The 5,143-nt window shown below is 54.6% G+C and overlaps 1 long non-coding RNA gene across 1 annotated transcript; it reads right to left on the reverse strand.

Moving 5' to 3' along the window:
- Positions 1 to 3,966: 3,966 nt before the first annotated feature.
- On the reverse strand, positions 3,967 to 4,733 carry LOC140700946 (uncharacterized). The gene is made up of 2 exons (XR_012079707.1): positions 4,556 to 4,733; positions 3,967 to 4,332 (listed from the first exon to the last, which is right to left on the reverse strand). It is a non-coding gene; the product is annotated as an uncharacterized lncRNA (long non-coding RNA).
- Between the last annotated feature and the right edge of the window lie 410 nt (positions 4,734 to 5,143).

Consider the following 5,143-nt stretch of genomic DNA (forward strand, 5'->3'; position numbering starts at 1 on the left):
TGAGAAAATAAAGGCACAGCACGCGATTCCAATCTTATTAGGCCCCGTGTCTCAGCCCCTCGGAGCAGAACTGGATTTGTGCGCTGCGACTCTCCTCCTCCGCTTCCCTCCACCCCTCCAACCACGCTGCCTTCCCAACGCTCCGGGCTCCGTCTCCATCTGTCTTTGAGACGTCCTGCTCCCGACATCTCTGGCTGATTCCCTCTCTCAGGGTAACCCCCTCTCTTTCACCAGGGAGGGGCTGCAGCTGGGGCTTTCCTGACCCGAGACTGCCCATCCTGTGTGACCGCCGTCCCACCTCGGGTAGCTGCTCCCTCTCCCAACAGGGGTCCCGGGTGAAGGTTTATCTTCTTCTGCGAGGTCTCCCAGGGCTGATTTAGGGACAAGGGGTGGATGCCCTGTGAAGGTGAGATATGTCCACAGTTGGGATGGATGGGCGGCCCGGGGAGGGGTAATGAGCTCCCCGTCATTGGAGGTGTGCACAGAGGACAGATGAGCACTCAGCAGAGAGGCCTCGTGGGAGGCAAACTAGCCAAGAGGCTGAGAGCATGGGCTTTAGGAGCCAAGAGATCTGGGCCGAGTTCAGACCCCATTGAATACAAGATGTCTGACCTTTGACAATGATTCACACTCACTGAGCCTGGGTTTCTTCATCTGAAAAATCAGGCAAAATACGTTTCCACGTCCCAGGGTTGTTATGGAGACAAAAGGACGTACTGCATGCAAAGTGCTGAACATGGAGTGCGTACCACCGTTACCAGGAGGGGGAACTGGGCAGGGTTTTGACATTCAAGCTATTTAAGATTCAAAATTTCTCTGAATTAAAAAACCCTAAGTCTCTGAGATTCTATGGTTCAATTGCCCTAAGATGAAAGGGCTTTATAAGATCCTAAGGCTTTAAGACAGTGTGGTGGTGGTATTTCTCTCGTCTAAGGCTCATAGGAATCTGAGGCTGTGTGGTTCCCAGATTCACTCTCCACCCCCAACAGCAGCGCCTGTCCCAGCCCTCCTCCCTCTTCCAGTCTTCCATCCTGACTCCCACCAGCCCTACGACATCTCTTCCTTCACACTTGCCCCAATCCAGCCATCTCTCCTGCACCTTTACCCCAGATACATCAGGTCCCTCAGTGCCAGCTCTATGTCCCAGGCTTCCCACCTCCACACCTGTTCCCCACCCACCACCCCCACCTTCCAGGCCAAAGTCAAAAGTCAGACTTGGTGGAGATCAACATTATACTCATCAGTGTGTCCAGAGCCCTTTGTCCAAAACCACTGTCACAGCAGGTGTCTCAGTGACTTCTGACTGCTGTGGGGAGGCGGCTTCTTTCCTCACCTTGTGCTAGACCCCCCTCAGGTGCCCCTCCAAGAGCCCTCCACAATCTCCCAGAGTGCTTCCTTCCCCTCCCACCCTCTTCTCACCTCTTCCGTCTCTTCTTGATCTTACACGTTGGGTACCTGCTCTAGAATGAATTGTGCCTCCGCCAGATTCATATGTTGAAGCCTTAACCCCCAAAGCAGTGGTCTCAGGAGGTGGGGCCTCTGGGAGGTGATTGGGTTTCGATGAGGTTATGAGGTGGCGCCCCCATGGTGGGCTTAGTGTCCTTATAAGAAGATGCCAGAGAGCTAGCGCTCTCTCTCCTCTGCCTGAGGACAAGTGAGAAGTCACTGTCTGCAGCCCGGGAGAGGGCTTTCCCCAGAACCCCACCACACTGGCACCCTGACTGCAGACTTGCAGCCCCCAGAACCATGAGGAAATTCATTTCTGGGGTTTCAGTCCCCCAAGTTGGTGGTGTTTTGTTACGGCAGCCCGAGCAGACTAAAACAGATTTTCATACTGAGAAGTGGTGCTGCTGTAACAAATAGCCCCAACTGTGGCTGCAGCTTGGGACCTGGGTGATGGGTAGAGTTTAGAAGAGTTTTAAGGGTATGCTAGAAATACGGATGTTAAGGGAGATTTCAGTGAGGTCTCAGAAGGAGAGAGGAGCATGTTACTGGAAACTGGAGCAAAAGCAAAGTGGAGGAGAGGAAGAACTTGGCTGAAGTGCGTTCTGGTGTTTGGTGGACGGTAGAGCTTGCAAGTCATGAAATCACGGATGCAGCTGAGGAGGTTTCTAAGCAAAGTGTTGAAGGAGCTGCTTGGTTTCTCCTGATTGCTTACAGCTCAATGAGAAAGGAGAGAGACGAACTGAAGAGGGAACTGTGAAGCAAAAAGGAGCCGGCACTTGAAGACTGGGAGAGTCCTCAGCCTACCCACACTGCAGAAAAAGGAGAGACTTGTTCTGAAGAGAACACTAAGCATGCAGCTGAACAGTTATTTAGCCATTTGCTAAGGAGCTCATGGCTGTGACTCACAGACTTAATCAGCCCTCTTTACGGAAGCCTGGCATAGAGGTGGGACCACACTGGTGAAGACACTGCCAGCTGCAGTAAAGCGGACAGAAAAGGTGAGATTCTTGGATTCTACAGAACTGGACCATAGAGCTACTCAGCTGTGAACCTAGGCTGTCTTTCAAGAGCAAGGACCCTGAAGGCGATTCATCAGGGCTGCCACTCTCAGCACAGCCAGAGCATGTGGGCCCAGGAGGCAAGGCTGTTTCCACCTAGGTTTGAAAGGGTGGGATGGGGTTCTCCCAGAGAGCCTAGGGCACCATGATGCCCTGCCCAGCAAAGGGGTGGGGCCGCCCTGCTGAGCCATCGGGGTGACACTGCCACCCACTGGGCCTGAAGGGCAGGGCATTGGACCAAAGAGGATTATTCTAGAGCCTTCAGAGCTCATGACATCTGCCTGGCTAGCTTTTGGACTGGTTAAGGTCTGTCACCCCATCTCCTCTCCTCTTTCTACCCTGTGGAATGGGGGCATCTAGCCCATACCTGTCTCGTCACCATATTTGGAAGCACCAGTCTCTTCGCACAGGATCACAGCTGGGGAGGAATGTTGCCTTGGGATGAATCATACCTTGAGTCTCAGCCACATGCGATTTAGGTGATATTCTGATGAGACTTTAGACTTTAGAGTTGATGCTGGAAGAAGAGTTTGGGGGCTGCTGCAATGGAATGAATGTATTTTGCACTCAAGAGTAACATGAATTTGGGAGGCTGTGTGTGGAATGCTACGGACTGAAGTGTGCCCCCTCCCCAAATTCATATGCTCCAATCTCTAACCCCCAGTATGACGGTATTTGGAGATGGGGCCTTTGGGAGGTAATTAGGGTTAGATGAGATCATGAGGGTGGGGCCTTTGGGATGGAAACAGTGCCCTTCTAAGAAGAGACCCCAGAGGTTTCTCTCTCCTCTCTACCTTACAACGACACAGCAAGTAGGCAGAGACCTGCAAGCCAGGAAGAGGGCTCTCATCAGAACCCCATGCTGGCACCCCGAACTCAGACTTCCCAGGCTCCAGAACTGAGAAAGTTGATTTCTGTCCCAGCTCCACTCAGGCCTTGGTCATCTCTGGCCAGACATCTCCCCAACTCCTGCCTGATCCCTAAGCCTCATCACCACAACTTCATTCCACTCTGTTTCCCTGAGATGAGAGTGGGGGAGCCCTGCCCAGGCCCCGTGCTTTGGGGACCATGTCCTTGCCTCTTCCAGCTGTGTCTCTCTCTTTGGAGACTAAGAGGACAAGGGACAAGCTCTGGTACTTCAACCCTGGAACTCCCTTCCTGATTGACCCCAATCTGCTTCCAGGGCCTATGTGGTCTTCTCCCCCGAGGGTGACCTGCATGGCCAGCATGCACACTCTTAGACCCTAAGGTGCTACTGTTGGTGGAGAGATGTGGACAGAGCTGGGCCTGCAGGCTGGGTGTCTGCACACTGTGAGACAGTGGAGCAGCTTAGCCAAGGGAAGGAAGGGAAGGGGCCAGCCCAGGCCAGGTCAGGGGTCAGGGGCCCAGCTGTCTCTGCTCCCCACATTCCAAAGGAGAACTCTGGAATTTGTCAAGCTACGAAGAAAAATTTACTTTGACAGATCGTTAGTTGCTTTATAACTTTAAGATATTTAATCCGCCTCATTATGAGCCTCACTGGTTCTCGACACTCCAGCCCTGGACAGTGATTGTCCCAAATACAGGCCGGTCACATTGACCCCCTGCCCAGTGCTCTTTGTGTCTCCCACTGGCCTTGGGATGGTGTCTTCCTCCAGTGGCGGCCCCAGCCATGTGGGAAGAGGTTCCAAGGACTGGGATTTCTTGTGCCATGAAGACCAACAGGACAGGTGCTCTGTGTCTACGGTGACAGACCTAGATTCCACCTGCCTGGGAGGAAGCAGGGGATGGCCGAGGCCCCAGAAGCCCTGGCCGGGGTTCGTGGAGAAGCATCTGCAGAAAGTTGGTGCTGATGCGGGGGTTGGGAGGGGGACTGTGAGGGCCCTGCACCCTCAGGGCCTCAGCTCTCCCACCCAGGAAAGAAGCAGGAATAGCCCAAGGCCTCCAGGGGCCTTTGCAAGCCCACAGTCCCAGGTGTCCCCTCCCCCACCCCCACAGCCTCAGGTTGCAGCCCCAGCAGCCACGGGGTCTCTGAGCCCAAAGGCACTGAGCTCAGCCTTTGCTCTTCTCACCTCTACTGGCAGGACCTGGGAGTCGGGGGTGGGGGGCAGATGAAGCTGTTCCAGAAGGAGCCTGGGTGACTGGTCCTGGGGTTCTGAGGTGGGAAAGGGTCCCTTCTACCTGCACAGTGGGAATGGTGAGGGAACTGAGACCGTGCCTGAGCTCAGCGGCCCTGCTCTGGAGGCTCTGTCTCAGGGCCTGCCTTCCCCAGCCATCTGTTTCCATGGCAACCAGAGCCCTCAGGCTGGAGCTGAGCCCCACCCCACCTTACCTTGCCCCTGGGAGGAAATGTGACCTTGTCATAGGCTAGCCAGGGGGAGGACATCACAGCTGGGCCTGGGCAGATGTTACCAGGCTATGAAACCCAACATCAAGTGATGAGGGGGTGTCTAGAATCCAGGTATCCTCTGTCTCCGCTTGTTTTTGATACAAATCAGGGAGGCTTTAGGACAGGGAGGCTAATGGTTGTTTTCTCTCTCAGCCTGTGAAGCTGGATGTTCTGTCCTCTTCCTAGTTGTCAGAGCAGGGCTCTGGGCAGGGCCAGCATCAGGTCTGTGCACAGGGGGCGCCCTGGAGGCTGGAGGGGCAGATGGAGCCCG

This window comes from Vicugna pacos, chromosome 13, assembly GCF_048564905.1.
Source record: "Vicugna pacos chromosome 13, VicPac4, whole genome shotgun sequence".
In the NCBI taxonomy this organism is placed as follows: domain Eukaryota; kingdom Metazoa; phylum Chordata; class Mammalia; order Artiodactyla; family Camelidae; genus Vicugna; species Vicugna pacos.